Consider the following 23,178-nt stretch of genomic DNA (forward strand, 5'->3'; position numbering starts at 1 on the left):
TTTGGAATAGGATTTCATAATTGAATGATGTTTATCATATTATGAAGGTTCATATTTCGAATAGAACTCATAATTGAATAGTGTTTATCATGTTTTATGAAGTTTCTATAAATATGACTCCTTTCCAACTATAGACTCATCTCAATTAATTCTCTAGTGAGAAACCCCCAAGCTCTCTCTTCCTCTCTAACCCTAGCCGCTATTTGGAGAATAAGAGGAGATTGTCTCTTAATTCCGGCATGTGATCTAAAGGCGTGGAACTTTTGTTCGCCGTTAGGAGATCTACGACAATCTGATAAACATCTAAAAGTATGTATTTTGCATGTATTTGTTTTGTATTATTTTTTACATTTATTTGTTAAATCGATGCCCTTTTGGCTTAAATTGTGTTATTTTTGTATTTCAGGCCTAATATAAGCCCTGGGGTTTTGACGACGTGATTGGGAATGAATTCGGCATCAAAATGGTGTTTTCGAGAGTGGGATTACTGTAGCAGTCATTGTAGCAGCTACTATAGCTCATCACGGGCTTCTCGGCAGAAAACTAGAAATCTCGAGGGGTCAGCATACGGCCGGTATACTGCCCTGTTTACCCATCGGGATTTGGGTGTTTAAAGGCTAAAAGGGAGGATCTTCTAAAATGAAGGAGGCTAGGGTTTGAAAACCACCTCCACACCACGTTGAACCAGGGCTTTTGGACGGCAAAAAGAGAGGAAATTCGAGTATTCCTCGGCGGGGAGAGCAACATTTAGGAGGATCCACTTCAAAGACTTTATTGCTTGGAAGTCATTAGCTCCATCGAGATGGTCAAGGAATACCCATTCACTCACTAGTATAATCACATCACTTTTCGAGATTTTGGAAAGAAATGTCGTGTTTCTGAGGATGATATCGGTGTGCATTTGGGGTTATATAGGGAAGCTGACCTAAGATCATCCGCATTCAAGCAATCTGTTGATGAAGTCACATAGTTGACGATGAATGAATCTTATTGAAATACCATCTCGGCTAAGCCTCAAACACGAAAGGCATCCCAACTCACTAACCTTGCTCACCGATATATTCATTCTCTTCTGACTAGGAGTATTAGTGGCAGAAGTGACTCTACTGGTGTAGTGGCATGCCACAATCTGATTATGCTGTACAACATCCTTGAACGTCAACCTATCCATATGGGACATTTAGTGGCAGAGTCTCTTTCCCATCAGGGCAAGTTCGTTTGTTTGGGACCCGTCTTCACTGGACCTTACATCACTAGACTCATTCACGGCATGGGACTGATCGAGCACACTAGAGGCATTACAGTGGTGGGATCTATTGCTCTCTTAAGGATACAGACCATCATCTCTATTGAGATTGTTGAGAAGTGGGGAAGTATTTATCGTCTTGCCCTGCGGCAAGGATCACATTCATGGGACCCCGACACTTCACATGACACTGAGACTGAGTCAGAGTCTAACCTGGATGATAGAGAGAGTTCACCATCTTTGGCAGCCAGGTTCGAGTTATTTTGCACTGAGGTCCAATAGCAGATCCAAAGCCTTGAGCGAGGACAGAGGGAGATCATCACGGCACAGTGGAGGATTGAGCGCGACTTAGCTGAGCTCCTGACCATTGTCGACCTCTTTTGCCACTACTTGCATTGTGTGCTCACTTCCTCCGACCTCTTTTACCCATGATATACCTTTGTTTATTTTATATCTGTTCTTTCTGATTTGTTTGTTTTGTGTTGTTCAAACTTATACTTTTGAGGTAGCTAGGGTCTCTCTCCTACTAAGCTCTTCTTTTAGTTCTGTCGGAGCTATCTTTCCCGTGTTTTATTTCCATTTCCTCTTTAAAAAATTGTTGAATGATGATAGGCTCCTTGTTCTTTTCAGGGTTATTGATTTTGGGGAGCTTGCACTTCTGGCCCTCATTGTGTGGTTTATCCCTGATCCATGTGGAACAACTAAGGAATCACACCAAGGAATCAGGGAAGTTTCCTCACTCCAATTCTTTGTTTATTGTTTTTCATTCCCCACTTTTCTCTGCTGACTTAGTTACATTGAGGATAAATTACGACTTTAGGTGTGGGGATGGTTTTCTTTTTACTTGGAGTGTTTTGTATTTGTGCATGCTTGCTACCTATGATGGCTATGATTGTTCAGTTAAGGACTTCCTAGCTTGGTAGAATAATAGTTGTGAGCTGTACATTACATGTGCTTGAATGTAGCTCTGTTTCATCATTAGTGCACATGCATACATGTTCACAATTACTTTCACCTTGTACGCCCCAACCAACCCATCATAATGACTTTGGCATTAGTTTGTTAAATTCTTTCTTCAATGCACTTTTAAAAGCTTTTGAGTTCCTCCACCGTTTTCCCCAACCTTAAGTGAAGTTTGTAGCAGGTAGTTTATCAGGGATCATGAGATGATTAAAAAAGGGGTCTATGTCAGTATTCCTCTGCTTTATAAGCATGAATGCGTCTATGTAGACTGTAATCGAGTAAGAGGGTGACTCTATGTAGCCAGCATGTGCATCCATCTGAAAGTTTTTTTTGTGTGCAGTCTATGTTAGGCGGACTCAAGAGAAAAAAAGGGAGAAATTGTGTATATATGTGTGGAAAAGAAATAAAGTATCTCTTGTGATCTTCTGGAACCTGTTTCATGGTCACTTAAGAGTTAGAATTGTGTTGAGGAACCAAAGGACTTTTAACTGAATATTGAAGAGGTCTTTATTACTTTAATGCCATCTTCATTATGTGTGAAGTGAAAGGTCATTCTAGGGTAATCCAGGGTGTGGAGGTCAAGGTGAGAGTTAGCACACACACATAGGGCACTGTGGATGAAGTAGAGCTAATATCATTTCACTATTCATTGAACAACCCACTCCTTGATTTCTGTCCATTTGTGCTTATGGAGTTCTTTACGTCTGAGCTTGAGGTCACACTTTTAGCCGTTTATCTTCTTTCCCTTTGTTCTTCATGTTTGTTTGCTTGGGGACAAGCAAACTCTTAGGTGTGGGGATGTTTGATAAACATATAAAAGTACGTATTTTGCATGTATTTGTTTTGTATTATTATTTACATTTATTTGTTGAATCGATGCCCTTTTGGTTTAAATTGTGTTATTTTGGTATTTCAGGCCTAATAGAAGCCCTGGGGGTCTTGACGACGCGATTGGGAATGAATTCGTCATCAAAACGGTGTTTCCGAGCCCGGGATTACTATAGCACAGTACTGTAGCGGTTCACTATAGCAGTTACTGTTGCTCATCACAGGCTTCTCGGCAGAAAACTAGAAATCCTGAGGGGTCGGCATACGGCCGGTATTGACAGTGCTCCCCACAAGTGCATGGAGTTGTCGAAGTAATAAATCCCAGGTGAGTGGGGTATCGTATCCATAGGGAAAAGGGAATAAAAATACTTAATTTGCTTCTTAACTATATGAAAGATGAATAGTGATATGTGTGACAAGATTCAATTCTCAAAAGTAAAGCAACCCGAAAGAGAGCAAAAGTAAAGGAGAAGGTAAGGCAATCGATAAAGATGGGGTACCCGGGTATTGATCCGCCTAGGAAAATGTTTCAAGTGCAAGAACACTCTATTATGCTTCCTAACTAATGCAATGATGAGTCAGGGATATCCTTTAATGGATGGCCCTCAATCTAGGGTTACTAAGCCTAATCCTCTACATGTCCCAGAGGAGAGGTTGAACAACCTCTCAACCTCATACTCGTAAGAAGGATTGCATTAAGCTCTGGGGATTCCAAGTGATAAATCTCTTCCTAATTGTAGATATAACCCTTTGGTCCAGAAGAAAGGTCCCTAACCACAATTAAGCCCTAGATGCTAAAATCACCTCAACACTTCACTCTGTTGCACTTGCAACTAAGCCACAGCGGAGGGTCATCCCTTAGCTCATTCCCTCTATTATGGCCGCAAAGAACTCGAGGAACGGAGCTAGAATTTATCACACTGAAGGGGAAACGGGACACTCCTGTACCTCTTGACTCACCCTCTCAACACTCTCCAATCAGGCTTTGTCTAACTCTTGTGGTGTGTCACTCACTCACAAGGGTTACCACGTGAACTCTCAACCTTAGTGTCACTCTAAGGGGATATTCAAACAGTAAAGCATTTAAGATTGGAACTCACAATAGCATCAATTAATTGAAAGCATAATAAGAAGATTCAAACAAACTAATACATCCTAGGGTTCACAAATACCCAAGCACCCACTAGGGGTTTAGCTCTCCATGGAGGATAATACAAACGATAATGAAATCAAATGTAAAAGAGAACAATCCATAGGAAAAACCCCCTTAATAGTTGTGGCGATGGTCTTGTGGAGAGTCCTCTACTCGTCTCAAGATCCCCTTGTCCGGTATAAGATACGCCTTGCCGAATCAATCCAACGGAGGCTCTAATAAGTGCTTGTGTGATATGAATGCGAAGCATTCTTTCCTTATGTTGAGCATTACATTTCTTGGGGTTTTACATTAATATGTGTGTTTTTATGTTACTTTTATGCAGGTAGGGTTGTGAAACCAGTTATGAAGGAAAGAAGCCAATGTGGATCACAATGCACCGATTTTGGAGGAAATCTTGCTAAGGTTCAAACGCGAAGATATAAGTCGGGTGCGAGATGCTAGAGTGTGTGCCAACCTCCCCGTATTTGAGTTTGCACAACCATTTGAAGGGGCACAAGGGCAGTCACACTCAACCATCCGAATAAACGTGTGCCCGTTTATGTTACCTCGATGAAAAATGGATTTGGGAGTATTTTTTGGCATAGACTGTAGCAGGTTACTGTAGCAAATCACGGTAGCAAACACTGTAGTAGTTACTGTTCATAGCCGGCCGAAAATGACAGTTTCAAAGAATCCACACAGGCGTGTGGAAATTACCCACGCCCGTGTAGTCGCCAGATTCCAGCCCTATTTAAAGCTGAATCAGCCCCCATTTTTGTATTCTTTTCTCTATCTTTTCCCCAACTTGAGAAAGGGCTTCGGCTAGGGTTTTGAGGGGTAATGGTTAGGGCTTTGGAGAGGTTCTACAGCTCCGACATCGCGCGTCGTTTGGAAGAAGGTTATTGGGAGAGCTTTCGTCGGCATCGATCCGGCGAGGTGTATCCTAGGCCGGACAAAGGATCGCTTGCGACGATTAGAGAACTCTCCACAAGACCATCGATACGACCATCGAGGGGATTTCTTTATGGATTCATTGCTTTTACATTCGATTTCTTTGATTGTACTTAGCTCCATGGAGAGCTAAACCCCTACTGGGTACTTGGGTGATTGTGAACCCTAGGATGTATTCCTTTCATTGAACTTATTTATTATGCTTTCAATAAATTGATGTTTATTGTGAGTTCCAACCTTGAATGCTTGATTGTATGAACATTTCCCCTAGAGTGACACTAGGGTTGAGAGTTCTTGTTGGTAACCTTGTGAGTGAGTGACACACCACGAGCGTTAGACAAACCTAGGTTGGAGAGGGTTGAGAGGGTGAGTTGAGAGGTACAAGAGCGTCCCCTTTCCCCTCCAACGTGATAGATTCTACCTCCGTTCCTCGAGTTCTTTGCGGCCATAATAGAGTGAATGGTCTAAGGGATGAATCTCCGCTGGGGCTTAGTTGCGCGTGCAACAGAGTGAAGTGTTGAGGGGATCTTAGTATCTAGGGCTTAATTGTGGTTAGGGACCTTCCGCCTGGACCAAAGGGTTAGGTCTATAATTAGGAAGAGATTTATCACCTGGAATCCCTAGAGCTCATTGCAACTTTATTCGAGTGCAAGGTTGAGAGGTTATTTAATCTCTCCTCCGGGACATGAATAGAGTTAGGCATAGTTGACCTTAGATTTGGGACTATGTATGTAAGGATTTCCACGACTCACCATTGCATTGATTAGGAAGCATAATAGATAGTTCTTGCACTTGAAGCGATTATCCTAGGTGAAGCATCATCCGAGTACCCCATCTTTATCGATTGCCTTACCTCCTCCTTACTTTTGCTCTCTTACTTGTTTCCTTTAATTGTTGAGAATTGAATCATTGTCACACTTATCATTGTTGATATTCCACATAGCTAAGAATCGAATTAAGTGTCTTTACTCCCTACTCCCTGTGGATTTGATACCCGCTCACCCGGGATTATTACTTCGACAAACCCGTGCACATGCGGGATATACGCAAGGGGATCTTGTCAGGCTCCCTTACCAACCTTCTTCCAAAGAGATGAGGATATCGAAGCCGTAGAACCTCTCCAAATCCCTAGCCAATACCTCTCAAAACCCTAGCCACAGCCCTCTCTCAAGTTGCGGAAAAGATGGAGAAAAGAATGTTGAAATCGGGGCTGAAATCGGGATACCACACGCCCCTGTGGATATTCCACATGGGCCTGTGGAATTAACGCACAGGCATGTGGAATTTCCACACGCTCGTGTAGCTCCTCTGTTTTGCTCTTTCTTCGGCCGGCTTTGAACAGTACCTGTTACAGTGATTTACTACAGTACCTGCTACAATAACGACCCAAAATACTCCATAATCCATGCTTTCATCGAGGTAACATAAACGGGCACACGTTCACATCGTAGATCATCTTGGTTCTTCGATAAATAGTCATGTTGGTGGAGATCTTGTTAAATATGCACAAGCCAGAATACTAGGATGTAACTGCCTTCGTGCCCCTCCGAATCATTGCCTTAGCTCGAATACAAGAAGGTTGGCATACATTCTAGCATTCTAAATCTGACTCATGTCTCTGCATTTGAGCCTTCTCAAGAACTCCTCCAAATAATGCGTAAAACGATCTAGAATGGCTTCTTTCACAAATAATCGGCCTCACAACCCAACCTGCATAAAAGTACATAAATACACACGTATTAGTGCTAAGACCTGACAAAAGTAATGCTCATCATGAGGAAAGAATGCTTTGCATTCTTATCGCACAAGTACTTATTAAGTATACTGACCCATTTACCCATCGGGATCTGTGTGTTTTAAGGCTAAAAGGGAAGATCTTCTAAAAGGAAGGAGGATAGGGTTTGAAAACCACTTCCACACCACCTCGAACCCGGGCTTTTGGAGGGCAAAAAGAGAGGAAATCTGAGAATTCCTCGGCGGGAAGAGCAACATTTAGGAGGATCCACTTCAAGGACTTCATTACTTGGAGGTTGAAGACAACGTGAAGCCACCCCTTCGAGTGGCATCCTCGGAAGGCTTTCTCCGGGGATTAAAGCGTCATTTGGTCTTCACCTTTTGAGGGAGTGTTTGGATGCTTTATTGAACATGAACAACTAAACCCCAAGGTCACCGGATGTAGGTGAACCTTGGTGGTGAACTTGTGATGTTTTGGATTATTTGAGTAATTTATGCATGATTGGCTTGTTTTGATTCTTGTTTGGTGTTTTTTATTGTTTTGGTACATTTGATTGAGTGATGTATCAAATTCTTGGTAGCACTTTGTAGCATGACCATTGCCTTAGTGGTATACTCCACCAAACTTGGAAGTGATTATTGTATTAATACGTCGTGACCAATGGGTATTTGTACCCCCCTATTCCTAGGGTTGAAAACTACTAGTGTTTCTATCCTAACTTGTGAAAACCATCATTCTCCTTGCAACTGTGTGGGAAGTTGGGCTGAATGAGTTCCTTATTCAACACTTGAATCTGGTTAGTGGTCAATTGCCGTGACCATCTGGTTGACCTAAGTTTTGGTTTTCTCGGTCCAACTAGCTACTTGTTTAACTTTTCAAATATCCTACTCACTTTAGTAACCCCTTTGGGGACCCACATCCGTGACCATTTTCCAACCTTGAGCATTTCCCGTGTTTTGATTTTGTCATACTTCTTAAGATTTTATCTTGCTTTTCATTTTCGCTTTCTCTTCCTTTCTTTTGTGTTGAATTGGAATTGGTGAGCTAACCAACAAGTAAGAAGTGAGTAAAGTAGCTCCTTGGGCCACTTGGGAATACGACCCACTCGTGCGTGCGTGAGTGGTTTATTACTTGACGACCCCGTGCGCTTACGGGTGTTCACACTCTGTGTCAATCACAAGCCGAGAGATAAATTTGGTGCATCAAAGGAAAGAAAATCATTAAGAGGTAATTTTCTAGGCCTTTTAATTAAATTACTGTGCTCATTCAAACAATTAGAATATATATCGCAAATATATTATTGCTTTCGCATGCCCTTTTAATGTTATTTGATTTTTGCAATATTACCTAACAGTGGGCACCTCTGTAAAAGATCCTTGAAGCACTCCCATGTCTCAAACAATGATTCCAACTCCATCTGCACAAATGACGATATCTCATTGCGAAGCTTGGCCGACTTCCCCGGAGGAACGTACCTAGCAAGAAAAGCTTCAACCATCTCATTCCAAGTCGTGATGGAGGCTTTGGACAAGGAATGAAGCCACTGCTTGGCTCTTCCCTTGAGAGAGAATGGGAAAGCCCTCCATCTAATAGCATCATTCGATACACCATTAATCTTCAGCATATTACAAACTTCCAAAAAGTTCTCTATGTGGTTTTTGGGTCCTCATTGGTCAAACCGTTGAACAGCGCTGACTGCTGAATCATTTGGATGAATGCCGATTTCAGCACAAAGTTTAGAACTGTGATCTAGGATCGCACAATACTCGATTGTGTACCCAAAACTAAGGCTCAAGCATAATTAGAAAGTGTCCTCTGTTGCACATTCTATTCTGCCATATATCTGACCCTTTAACTTCTATTTCAGCTTGATTAGACGGTTCTTGCACAGGTTCTTTTCCTCTTCTTCTGAGTGTATGCTCAAGTTCTGGAACTCCTTTAATCGATACGGAAGGATTTCCTCTGGTCATAACCCGGAGTTGTACCAAAAGAAAGAAAACAAATCCGAACGATGATAGAAAAAGAAGATGTGAAATAGAATGGATGAATGAATAGCTAAGAAAACAAAGTGCAAAGTATCTCTAAATGCCTACTCCCAGGCAAAAGTGCCAAAAACTTGACAACGCCGCTTGTGTATGTCCCGTAAGTACACAGGTTAGTCGAGTAATAAAATCCTAGGTGAGTGGGTATCGTATCCACAGCGTGCAGGGAATAAAAAATACTTAAATTATTTTATAACCAAGTGAAAGATGAATAATGGTTTTGTTAACAAGATGTAATGTAAACAAGAATAAAAGAGACAAGAAAGAGAAGCACAAGTAAAGGGGAGGTAAGGCAATCGATATAAATGGGGTACTCGGATATTGTTCCGCCTAGGACGATTGGTTCAAGTGCAAAACCCTCTATTTTGTTTCCTAACTAATGCATTAATGAGTCATGGAGATCCTTCAATACATGGTCTAAAATCTAAGGTCAACCATGTCTGACTCAATACATGTCCCAGAGGAGAAATCTAACAATCTCAACACCTCACACTCGTACAGAATCACAATGAGTTCTAGGGATTTCAAGTGATAAATCCTCTTCCTAGATGAAGACCTAACCCTTTGGTCCAGGTGGAAGGTCCCTAGTCATAATTAAGCCTAGGTGTTTGACAATGCCCCTTGCGTATGTCCCGTAAGTGCACGGGTTTGTAGAAGTAATAAATCCCAGATGAGTGGGTATCTTATCCATAGGGAGTAGGGAATAAAAATACTTGAATTTTTTCTTAACTAAGCGAAAAGTAAGAATAGTTGTGTAACAAGATGTAATGTAAACAAAAGTAAAAGAGACAAGAGAGAAAGCACAAGTAAAGGGGAGGTAAGGCAATCGATATAAATGGGGTACCTCGATATTGTTCCAACTAGGACAATCGTTTCAAGTGCAAAAACCCTCTAACATGCTTTCTAACTAATGCATTAATGAGTCGTGGAGATCCTTTAATACATGATCCCAAATCTAAGGTCAGCCATGCCTGACTCTATACATGTTCCAGAGGAGAAATTGAACAATCTCACAACCTCACACTCGTATAGAATCACAATGAGTTCTAGGGATTCCAAGTGATAAATCCTCTTCCTATATGTAGACCTAACCCTTTGATCCAGGTGAAAGGTCCCAAGTCACAATTAAGCCCTAGGTGCTAAAATTACTTCAACACTTTACTCTGTTGCCTCTGTAACTAAGCCCTAGTTGAAGGTCATCCCTTAGCCCATTCACTCTACTATGACCACAAAGAACTTGAGGAAATGGAGCTAGCATGAATCACACCGGAGGAGAAAAGGGACGCTCCACTACCTCTCGACTCACTCTCTCAACCATCTCCAATCTAGCTTTGTCTAACTCTCATGGTGTGTCACTCACTCACAAGGTTGTCAAAAAGAATTCTCAACCCTTGTGTCACTCTAAGGGAGTATTCAAACAATCAAGCATACAAGATTGGAACTCAATTAACACATCAATTAATGAAAGCAATATAACAAGGTTTAATGAAACAAATACATGCTATTGTTCACAAATCCAAGTATCCACAAAGGGGTAAAACAAGTAATCCACAGGAAACCCCCTCTGTAGATATATGATGGTCTTGTTGAGAAGCCTCTACTCGTTCAAGGGTCCCTTTGTTCCGCCTAGGATACACTTCGCCGGATCGGTGCCGACGAAAGCTCTCCCACTAAACTTCTTCCAAATGGAGCATGATGTCAGAGCCATAGAACCTCTCCCAATCCCTAGCCAATAACTATCCAAACCCTAGCTACTGCCCGCTCTTAAGTTGGGGAAAAGATGGAGAAAAGAATGTTGAAATCAGGAGTAAAATCGGCCTTAAATACGACTGGAATATGGAATCCACATGCCCTTATAGATTCACCGCACGGGCTTGTGGAATCATACACGGCCGTGTGAAATTTCCATACGCCTATGTTGATTCTCTGGAAATCACTTTTCTCAACCGGATATAAACAGAATCTGCTACAGATACTTTCTACAGTGTTTGCTACAGTACTGGCCCGAAATACTCCCGAATCCCTGTTCTCATCGAGGTAACATAAACGGGCACACATTTACGTCATAGATCACTTTGCTTCTTCAATAAATGGCTACATTGGTTGAAATCTTGCTACACATGCACAAGCCGGAATACTTGAATGTGACTACCTTTGTGCCCCTCCAAATCATTGTGCTGAATTGAATATAAGGAGGTTGGCACACATTCTCGCATCTTAAACCCGACTTATGTCTTCGCATTTAATCCTTCTCAAGATTTCCTCCAAATGGTGCATTCATGATCTACATTGGCTTCTTTCTCTAACATTCAGCTTCACAACCCTATATGCATGAAAGTAACATAAATGCACACATATTAGCGCTAAAACCTGATAAAAGTAATGCTCATCATAAGGAAAGAACACTTCGCATTCTTATCACATAAGCACTTATCAAACTCCCCCACACTTAATAAGCTTTTGCTTGCCCTCAAGCAAAAATTAAAACATTAAGGCATAAATTATGGAAATATTGGAAGTGCTTGGCCTTAGGTTCACCAAAGCATACAAAGAGAGCCTTCTACAAGTAAGGGAAGTTTCAATTTTAAATACAAAAAATCAATGTTGTAGCTAAAAACTTGAATAAAAAAGGATAAGAAACCCGAAATCATGTAAGTGTGTGTGAACTCGCTCAAGTCAGCACAAGGTATACTCCTCAAAGTTCTAAGTAAAAGGGACTTATTTATCTACAAAAAGCAATGAAAATTTGAAAAGATGGTAGTAGCTTCGCACATCCTCTAAGGTAGCCCTTTCCAAAGCGGCCGTTAAGGTGGCTTTCACACTTTCGAGGTGGTAGCTTTCACTCACCTCATGAGATAGCTCTTTCTCTCATTAGGGCATAACTAGTATCCGACTTATGAGAGTAGCTTCATACTTAATAGGTGGTAGCTCTTTCCACCTAACAAGCACAACTAAACAATGAATTTATTTTAATTAACAAATGAAATAACTATAACTAGTCCCTTTAACATCAAACTTGAGTTTCAAAAAGTGATTAAAGAGTGAGTAGTGCAACAAGTGTGAATCGGGCAAAAATTCCTAGGAATTAAAGTAAAAAATAGAGCATGAGAACATTCAATGTGAAAAACTCTCCTAAACTCAACAATACAATCATTGTAACTAAGATGAACCACCATTGGCTATGTGAGCATGTATAATAATCAAACTAATATAAAAGATATGGCACTATGAAACTCGCCCCCCACCCCTCCCCCAAACACTTAAGTTGTACATTGTCCCCAATGTACCATGAAAGCACAATAGAAAATAAAGCAATCAAGTATAGATGTGAGAGTGGCAATTGAAACAATACTCCCCTGACTCCGAGTGTTGCGTTTGATGAAGATAAATCCTTGGGAGTAAAGTTCCAATGGGTTGTGAAGCACACACGACCCACATTGGCCGTGTCTATGACTCATTCTCAATTCCCATACTGACAAGACCATCTGCACACATACATGAGGGAGTTCAGTAAAGCTCAATAAAACTAAAACAATTCGAGTATATATAAAAGATAAGACAATGAATACAACTCGATATAACAAAAATGAAAAATAAAAGACATACTTAGAAGGAAAATCCTTTCTGAATAGTGCAAGTCTAACAAGAAAACAAAATAAAGTAAATAAAGAAATAAAAATGACCAATCAAGCGTCGGTGTCATACTCTGGCTTTCCTACAGCTGCTGGTGCTAGATCAACGGGAGCCAGTGGAGGTGGTGATGGTGATGTTGGAGGGGCTGGAGGTCTGCCAATCAATAGCTGCCATAACACGTCAAAACGGGCGACCATCTCGATATATTATACTGACTGTATCGACTGAAACTCGATGATCTCAGACCATAATACACTCACAGTGTTCTTGAGCCTCTCAATATGATCATAGGCTCGGGAAAATGTAAAGTCTTGGTCACCCTCCATGCGGAATCCTTTAGTGTATCCCTTCCGTCCTTTGTGCTCTCAATCGGGGATGTAACTAAAATATAAGCTCCAGGCCCATATCTGCGCACTACTAGCATCATCCTGAGAGTATCGAGTCCAAGTGACGAAGGAATGACTATCTTTTCGGCATCCCGAATAGCATCTCCTAGGCCCATCCCCAGAATAAGTCTAGTGATGCAGGGGCTAGCAAATAATACTCCTATTCTCCCGTTCTGGCCTTGGTATCGCAGATACTCTGCCACAACATGCCCCAGATGAATCGGCATGGTCCGAACCATGAAATACAAATAAAGTAATCCCTGCCGACTCAAAACACTTGCGTTGTCGCCTCGGCCATCCACAGATCTGCTAAGGATGGCAAACAAGTACCTGTACCTCAACCGGGACAAACAGGTGGCTGATAAGTCCTTGTGCGATACGAATATGAAGCGTTCATTCCTTATGTTGAGCATTACTTTTTTTGGGTTTTTACACTAACATGTGTGTTTTTATGTTACTTTTATCCAGGTAGGGTTGTGAGGCCGAGTATGAAGGAAATAGGCCAATGTGGATCATAATACACTGATTTTGGAGGAAATCTTGCTAAGGTTCAAACGCGAAGACATAGGTCGATGTGAGATGCTAGAGTGTGTGCCAACCTCCTCGTATTCGAGTTGGCACATCCATTTGGAGGGGCACAAAGGCAATCACACTAAAGCATTCCGACTTATGCACATAGAACAAGTGTTTCACCAACGTGTACACCATTGAAGGAGCAAGTGATCCACGACGTGAACGTGTGCCCATTTGCATTAACCCGATGAAAGTATGGAATTGGGAAGCTATTCAGTTTGAATACTGTAGTAGAGCACTGTAGCAGTATTGTAGTATGTTTGTAGCAGCACTGTTCACAGCCGGCCAAGAAACCAGAGAAACAGAGAATCCACACGGGCGTGTGGAAATTATCCACACCCGTGTGGAAATTCAGCACGGGCGCGTGGAGCATCCACGCCCGTGTAGGCGCCCGATTCCAGCCCTATTTAAAGCCAATTCAGCCCCGATTTTGGTATTCTTTTCTCCATCTTTTCCCCAACTTACGAGAGGGCTTCGGCTAGGGTTTCGAGGGGTATTGGCCAAGGTTTTGGAGAAGTTCTACGGCTCCGACATCGCATGTTGTTTGGAAGAAGGTTATTGGGAGAGCTTTCGTCAGCAAAGATCCGGCAAGGTGTATCCTAGGCCAGACAAAGGATCCCTTGCGACCGGCAAAGCTAATTACAATCTTTATGGATTAATTGCTTTTACATTCTATTTCTTTGATTGTAATTAGCTCCATGGAGAGCTAAACCACCTAGTGGGTACTTGGGTATTGTGAACCCTAGGATGTATTTGTTTCTTTGAAACTCTTTATTATGCTTTCAATAAATTGATGTTTATTGTGAGTTCCAACCTTGAATGCTTGATTATATGAACATTTCCCCTAGAGTGACACTAGGGTTGAGAGTTCTTGTTGGTAACCTTGTGAGTGAGTGACACACCACAAGCGTTAGACAAAACTAGGTTGGAGAGTGTTGAGAGGGGAGTCGAGAGGTGCGAGGCGTCCCCCTTTCCTCCGTGTGATAGATTCTACCTCCGTTCCTCGAGTTCTTTGCGGCTATAATAGAGTGAATGGTCTAAGTGATGAACTTCCGCTGGGGCTTAGTTGTGCGTGCAACGGAGTGAAGCGTTGAGGTGATCTTATTATCTAGGGCTTAATTGTGGTTAGGGACCTTCCACCTGGACCAAAGGGTTAGGTCTATAATTAGGAAGAGATTTATCACTTGGAATCCCTAGAGCTCATTGCAACTCTATGCGAGTGCGAGGTGTTGAGATTGATCGATTTCTCCTCCTGGACATGTATAGAGTTAGGCATAGTCGACCTTAGATTTGGGACTATGTAATTAAGGATTTCCACGACTAACCATTGCATTGATTAGGAATGATAATAGAGGGTTCTTGCACTTGAAACAATTATCGTAGGTGGAGCATTATCCGGGTACCCCATCTATATCGATTGCCTTACCCCCTTTTTTACTTTTGCTCCCTTTCTTGTTGCTTTTATTGTTGAGAATTGAATCATTATCACACTCATTATCATTGATCTTTCACATAGCTAAGAATCGAATTAAGTATTTTTATTCTCTACTCCCTGTGGATTCGATACCCGCTCACCCGGGATTATTACTTCGACAAACCCGTGCACTGGCGAGATATACGCAAGGGGACCTTGTCATGTTTTTGGCGCCGTTGCCTGGGAATAGGCGTTTAGAGATACTTTGCACTTTGTTTTCTTAGCTATTTCACCATACATTCTGTTTCATATCTTATCATTCTATCATCGTTCTGATTTTCTTTTTCTTTCTTTTTGTTGCAGCTCCAGGTTATGACCTGAGGGAATCCATCAATATTGATTGAAGGAGACCCTGAGCTTGAACGTACACTTAGAAGAAAATGGAAAGAACCTGTGGAAGAACAACATAATTCAACTGATTTGGAAGGAGAGAAATCTGAAAACATGGCAGGACAGAATGAGCAACAGCGAACACTATCCGACTATACCAGACCTTCAGTGTTGGGGACACAATCGAGTATTGTGCGTCCTTCGATTACAGCTCAGAACTTCGAGCTAAAGCCGGCATTCATCCATATGCTGCAGCAGTCCGCACAATTCAACGGTTTGCCCGATGAGGATCCAAATAGTCATATAGAGAGCTTTCTTAAGGTGTGCGACATACTGAAGATAAATGGGGTTACGCATGATGCCATCAAATTGAGAGCCTTCCCATTTTCCTTGAAGGGGAAAGCGAAGCAGTGGCTACACTCATTACCTAGAGCATCAATCACTACATGGGAGGAGATGGTAGAAGCTTTTCTAGGCCGTTATTTCCCTCCAGGAAAATTAGCAAAGCTTAGGAATGAGATCTCGTCCTTTGTTCAGTTGGAATTGGAGACTCTATTCGAGACATGCGAAAGATTCAAGGAGCTCCTGTGAAAGTGTCCAAAACACGGATTCCCGGAGTGGATGATTGTTCAAACCTTCTATAATGGTTTGAACCCGAGTACAAGGTAACTCTTGGATGCGACAGCAGGAGGTACCTTAGGTAGCAAAACCCCCGATGAGGCTCGTCAATTAATTGAGGAAATGGGGTTAAATAGTTACCAATGGCATGCTAGAGAGAAGAAAAAGGTGGCCGGTATCCATGAAATTGATGCGGTAACCTCATTGGCGGCACAAGTAGAGAGTCTGAGTAAGAAGCTAGATCTTATAGCTTCGAATAGAGTTGCGGCCATGACCAATTGCACTGGTTGTGGTGGAGGACATGCTCCCTCCGATTGCCCGATCTCGATTAGTGATGTTTCTTCAGTGGAAAACATTGACTTTGTATGTAATGGCATGAGACCTCAAGGGAACCCATATAGCAATACTTACAATTCAGGTTGGAAGAATCATCCCAACTTTTCATGGAGTAATCAAGGACAACAAAAGGCCATGGGCCCACCGGGTTTCCAACAACAGCAAGCCCCCAAAGTGGAAAACAAAATTTTAGGCTTGGAAACCCGAATGGTGGATTTAGAGAAGCACTTGGCTAGATTTGTTCAATCTGCAAATACACGGTTTGAATCAGCCGAGGCTACACTTCGCAATCACACCGCCTCTTTGCACAACCTTGAAAATCAGGTGGGGCAAATTGTGAAGTCTCTCTCCGAAAGGCCACATGGAAGTTTACCAAGCAATACGGAAAACCAACCCTAGAGAACATGTGAAGGCGATCACTTTGAGAAGTGGTCGTGAGGTTGAAGGGAGGCTTCCGAGTGAGAAGCCGAAAGAAGTAGAGGTTGAGGAGGGAGCGAAGAAAGAGAAAGAGGTGGCATCTCCACCTTTCAAGCCAAGAATCCCTAGGGATACACATCTGTGTTAACGCTTGGTGGAACCATATTGTAGACTCACTCTTACTTGGAAGACCAAAAACTCAATCGCTATGCCCTAATTGGGGAGCCCCTTATTTTGGGACTATAACCTCGTTATCCATAAAAACAAAAACTGGGAAATTGGATTCCTAAATTGGAATGCACCACTAGTCTAGTTTTGCATTTTTATTTTTTTAAAAAGATAGTAGAAATACCTATTTACCTAGTAGAGTGAAAGGCACTTTTGAGTTGTCGAATTTTGGGCTTTACAAGTGTAGATTTGATGACGTACCTGGAGAAAACGCTACCTTTAGGGTGTATGAAGCTACTATACACCATTTTGGTGAAATTCATGTCGAGGGTGTTAGGTTGAGTCCTTGAGACTTTGGCACACTCAATCTAGAGTTGTGCACAGACATACACAAGGTGTTTAAAGTAAAGATACAGTCTTTTATAGAGTATCCGGGTTTCACTAACTCCTGTTGTTCCCTCTATCATTAAGAATTTGTCATTTTCCTAATCTCAAAAGTGATGCACTCATTTATTCTTTTATTGAGATATGTGAGATTGCTTGAGGGAAAGCAATGATTCAAGTGTGGGGTATTTGATGAGTTCTGATAATTGGTTGTGTATGCATATTAGTGAGCATGTTTTAGTTATAGTGAACATTGTTTTTATTAAGTTTTATGGCTCAGTCATGTGTTTTTGTGTTCTTTTGTGCATTCAGGGTTATGGAGGCGGTATAAAAAGAAAGGAAACGAAAATAGGTGATAGGATTGTGCAATCCCATAAGTATACGGGTGATAAGTGCTTGTGCGATATGAATGCGAAGCATTCTTTCCTTATGTGAACCAGTACCTTTCTCAGGTTTTTACACTAATATGTGTGTCTTTATTTTACTTTTATGCAGGTAGGGTTGTGAGGCTGATTATGAAGGAAATAAGCCAATGTGGATCATAATGCACCGATTTTGGAGGGAATCTTGCTAAGGTTCAAACGGGAAGACATAGGTCGGGTGTGAGATGCTAGAGTGTGTGCCAACCTCCTCGTATTTGAGTGAGCACAACCATTTGGAGGGGCACAAGGGTAGTCATACTCAAGCATTCTTACTTATGCATATAGAACAAGATCTCCACCAACTTTTCCATCACTGACGAAACAAAGCGATCCACGACGTGAGCGTGTGCCCGTTTGCGTTACCTCGATGAGAGTATGGATTCGGGAAGTATTTCAGGCCGGATACTATAGCAGACCACTATAGCAACAATGTAGTAAAGTACTGTGGCAGCACTGTTCACAGCCGGACGAGAAAGCTGCAAAATAGAGAATCCACACTGGCGTGTGGAATTTCCACACTCCGGTGTGAAAAATCCATAGGGGCATGTGTATCCCCAATTCCAGTCCTATTTAAAGAAGATTCAACTCCGATTTTAGCATTCTTTTCTCCATTTTTTGCCCAACTTGAGAAAGGGCTTCAGCTAGGGTTTTGAGAGGTATTGGCTAGGGTTTTGGAGAGGTTCTACAGCTCCGACATCATCATCTCTTTGGAAGAAGATTGGTAGGGGAGCCTCCGTCGAGGCGTATCCTATACCGGACAAAGGGATCTTCGTACAACGAGTAGAGGACTTTCCACAAGGCCATCAACACGACTATCGAGGGGGTTTTCTATGGATTCATTGCTTTTACATTCTATTTCTTTGATTGTACTTAGCTCTATCGAGAGCTAAACCCCTAATGGGTACTTTGGTATTTGTGAACCCTAGGATGTATTCATTTCTTTGATTCTCTTTATTACGATTTCAATTAATTGATGTTTATTATGAGTTCCAACCTTGAATGCTTGATTGTGTGAATACTCCCCTAGAGTGACACTAAAGTTGAGAGTTCTTGTTGGTAACCTTCTGAGTGAGTGACACGCCACGAGTGTTAGACAATGCTAGGTTGGAAAGGGTTGAGAGGGTGAGTCGAGAAGTACATGAGCGTCCCCTTTCCCCTCCGATGTGTTAGATTCTACCTCCGTTCCTCGAGTTCTTTGTGGCCACAATAGAGTGAATGGTCTAAGGGATGAACTTCCACTAAGGCTTAGTTGCGGGTGCAACGGAGTGAAGCGCAGAAGTGATCTTAGTCTCTAGGGCTTAATTGTGGCTAGGGATCTTCCACCTGGACCAAAGGGTTAGATCTACAATTACGAAGAGATTTATCACTTGGAATCCCTAATACTTATTGCAATTCTATGCGAGTGCGAGGTTGAGAGGTTATTCAATCTCTCCTCCGAGACATGCATAGAGTTAGGCATAGTTGACCTTAGATTTGGGACCATGTAATTAAGGATTTCCACGACTAACTTGCATTGATTAGGAAGCATAATAGAGGGTTCTTGCACTTGAAATAATTGTCCTAGGCGGAGCTATATCCGGGTACCCCATCTTTATCTATTGCCTTACCTTCTCCTTTACTTGCGCTCTCTTACTTGTTGTTTTTTACTTTTGAGAATTGACTCATTGTCACACATATCACTATTCATGTTTCACATAGCTAAGAAGCGAATTAAGTGTTTTTTATTCCCTACCACTCCTTGTGTATATGATACCCGTTGATCTGGGATTATTACTTCGACAAACCCGTGCACTTGCGGGATATACGCAAGGGGACCTTGTTACACACATATCACTATTCATCTTTCACATAGCTAAGAAGTGAATTAAGTGTTTTTATTCCCTACTCCCTGTGGATACGATACCCGCTCATCAGTGATTATTATTTCGATAAACTCGTGCACTTGTGGGATATACGCAAGGGGATCTTGTCAAGTTTTTGGCGCCGTTGCCGGGGAGTGGGCGTTTAGAGATGCTTTGCATTTTGTTTCTTAGCTATTTTACCATACATTCTATTTCATATCTTCTTATTCTATCATCATTCGGATTTTTTTTCTTTCTTTTTGGGTGCATCTCCAGGTTATGACCTGAGGGAACACCTCAATTTTGATTGAAGGAGATCCTGAGCTTGAACATACACTTGGAAGAAAAGGGAAAGAGCCTGTGCAGGAACAGTCTAATCTAGCTGATTTGGAAGTGGAAGAATCTGAAAACATGGCAGAACAGAATGAGCAACAATGGACATTATCCGATAATGCCAAACCTTCAGTGCTGGGGACACAATCGATTATTGCGTGTCCCCCCGATTACATCTCAGAACTTCAAGTTGAAGGCGGCATTCATCCACATGTTACAGCAATCCACATAGTTCAATGGTTTGGCCGATGAGGATCCAAACAGTCATATAGAGAGTTTTCTTGAGGTGTGTGATATGCTGAAGATAAACGGGGTGACGGATGATGCAATCAAGTTACGAGCCTTCACATTTTCCCTAAAGGAGAGAGTGAAGCAGTGGCTATACTCATTACCTAGAGCATCAATTACCACATGGGAGGAGATGGTAGAAGCTTTTCTTGCCCATTATTTTCCTCCCGGAAAATTTGCGAAGCTTAGGAATGAGATCTCATCCTTCGTTCAGTTGGAATTGGAGTCTCTATTTGAGATATGGGAAAGGTTCAAGGAGCTCCTGAGAAAGTGCCTATAACACAGATTTCCACAGTGGATGATTGTTCATACCTTTTACACCGGTTTGAACCTGAGTACAAGGTAACTCTTGGATGCGGCAAGACGAGGTACCTTAGGTAGCAAGACCCCCGAAGAAGCCCGTAAGTTAATTGAAGAAATGGGGTTAAACAGCTACCAATGGAATGCTAGGGAGAAAAAAAAGGTGACCAGGATTCATGAGGTAGATGCAGTAATTTCATTTACGGCTCAAGTGGAAAATTTGAGTAAGAAGTTAGATCTTCTAACTTCAAATAGAGTAACAGCCATGACGAATTGCAACGGGTGTGGTGGAGGACATGCTCCCTCCGATTGCCTGATCTCTATTGGTAATGTATCTTCAGTGGAGAACGTTAATTTTGTAGGTAATGGCATGCGACCTCAAGGAAACCAATATAGCATTACCTACAATCCGGGTTGGAAGAATCATCCTAATTTCTCATGGAGCAATCAGGGTCCACCAAAGAGGCCACCGGGTTTCCAACCACAACAACAAGCCCCGCATGTGGAAAACAGAGTTTCAGGTTTGGAAACCTGAATGAATGATTTGGAGAATGCCATGACAAGATTTGTGCAGTCTGCAAATACACGGTTTGAATCAGTTGAGGCCACACTTCGCAACCACACCGCCTCTTTACATAACCTTGAAAATCAGGTGGGGCAAACTGCGAAGTCTCTCTCTCAAAGGCCACATGGAAGCTTGCCGAGCAATACAGAGACCAACCCTTGAGAGCAAGTGAAGGCGATTACTTTGAGAAGTGGTTGTGAGGTTGATGGTAGGCTTCCGAGTGAGATGCCAAAAGAACACGCACCCGAGGTTATAGAGGTAGAAGAGGGAACAAGCAAAGAAAAGGAGGTGGCACCCCCAACTTTAAAGCCAAGAATCCCTTATCCCTCTAGATTGAAAAATGACCAAGGGGATGAACAGTACAAGAAGTTCCTCAGTTAGTTCAAGCAACTCCACAACAGTATTCCTTTTGTTGAGGCTTTGGCCCAAATGCCTAAGTATGCGAAGTTCTTGAAAGACTTGTTGACCAACAAGAGGAAGTTGGAGAAGAGTGCTTCGGTGATTCTAGATGCTTTATGCTTGGCGGTGTTGCAAAGGAACATGCCGAGCAAGAAGAAAGACCCGGGAAGCTTCATCATTCCATGTAGCATTGGTAATATGGGTGAAGAAATGGCATTGGCGGACTCAGGGGAAAGCATCAACGTCATGCCATACATCTTCTTTCGAAACTTAGGCTTGGGTGAGCCTAGGCCCACTCGGATGACTTTGCAATTGGCGGACCGAATGGTGAGACACCCGAGGGGTATCATCGAAGATATACTGATCAAGATGGACAAGTATATATTTCCTGTAGACTTTGTGGTGCTAGACGTCGATGAGGATGCGGATGTACCCTTGATACTTAGGAGGCCGTTCTTGCGAACTTCCAAGGCATTGATTGATATGGACGGCAGAGAGCTAACTTTGAGAGTTGGAGATGACAAGCTCACATACCGCCTTGCTAAAGCCATGCGGCATTCTCTTGATTTCGATGATACTTTATACTTTCTAGACACTACTGATGAGATTGTTGATGAATACATGTAGGAAATGTTCAATCCGGACCTATACGAGGGTTTGTTCGACCAAGAGGAGGATTATGAAGAAGTAATGATGCTTGGTTCGACGGAAGAAGTACCATCTACCCTGGGGATCTTGAAGAAGGTGCTCCCAAAAATGAAGAGGGCTAGGAGATGTCACCAAAAACGCTCCAAGGCTGTTAGAGACATACGTGAACCGAAGAAGTTGGATGAACCATTGGTAGGTGGCCCCAAGCCTGATAGTACACCCTCTACCTTCAAGAGATTGTGCTCATCATGCTTCCAAGTCATGGGTAAGAGGGCAAAATTCATCTATGAGCCCCCCGTGTGGTAAGACAAGGTACATCAAGCTTAGTAACGTTAAACAAGCGCTTCTTGGGAGGCAACCCAAGTGTTTCCTATTTTTATTAGTCGAATAATGTAGTGTTTGCATGAATAAATTGTTGAGTGTTGGTGTCTTGATTTTTAGATCTGTGTGCTGTGATTTTATTTGAGGTTTTGATTATTCATCTTGTGTTTTCATGTGGATTTGGCGAAGTTGGGTCGTTTGAGCTTTATTTCATGTTTTTCACTTGTAAAATTTGCATAATAGGGCAGGCTCTGAATGTGCAAACATGTTCAGAAATTTTCTGTAGAGCCTGCAGGTTTTTCTAAGGCATCCAGGGAAAACACACTGGCATGTGGTATTTTCGCACGCCCGTGCTTTTGCACTACGAGCTCATCCAGAGAAGGCGCAGGGGCGTGCGGCTGCCCCTGTGAACGACCATGCGAATATCGCACGCCCGTGGGTAATTTCCGCACGGCGTGTGATTTCCTGCAAAGTTTGGCAGATTATCCCGAGGGTGCACAGGGACATGAACTCGACCGTATGGGCAACCTTGTGAACTTCGCACGGGCGTGGATAATTTATGCACGCCCGTGCGAATCTCTGTAGAGGAGCTCTCTCTATCCCGAGAAGCATAGGGGCATGCATTTGCCCCTGTGAATTGCACCTGTGAATGTCCACGCCCGTGCGTCATTTCTCCATGGCCGTGCAAAACACTTAGGAATTGTCTCAGATGTCTAGACAAGCCACAGGGGCGTGCGGCTGCCCCTGATGGTCGGGCGCACGGGCATGGGTATTTTCCGCACGGCCATGCGAGAATGTTCAGAGTCAGTGGATGTTTTCCCCGAGAGCGCACAGGGGCGTGC

At 42.5% G+C, this 23,178-nt stretch overlaps 2 non-coding genes across 2 annotated transcripts; both read right to left on the bottom strand.

Annotated features, from left to right (window-relative positions):
- Positions 1 to 15,800: 15,800 nt before the first annotated feature.
- LOC120264136 lies at positions 15,801 to 15,907 on the bottom strand. The gene has a single exon (XR_005537310.1). It is a non-coding gene; the product is annotated as a small nucleolar RNA R71 (small nucleolar RNA).
- Positions 15,908 to 20,284: 4,377 nt separating this feature from the next.
- LOC120264098 lies at positions 20,285 to 20,391 on the bottom strand. Its single transcript, XR_005537276.1, has one exon. It is a non-coding gene; the product is annotated as a small nucleolar RNA R71 (small nucleolar RNA).
- Between the last annotated feature and the right edge of the window lie 2,787 nt (positions 20,392 to 23,178).

Source organism: Dioscorea cayenensis, chromosome 6, assembly GCF_009730915.1.
Source record: "Dioscorea cayenensis subsp. rotundata cultivar TDr96_F1 chromosome 6, TDr96_F1_v2_PseudoChromosome.rev07_lg8_w22 25.fasta, whole genome shotgun sequence".
NCBI lineage: Eukaryota > Viridiplantae > Streptophyta > Magnoliopsida > Dioscoreales > Dioscoreaceae > Dioscorea > Dioscorea cayenensis.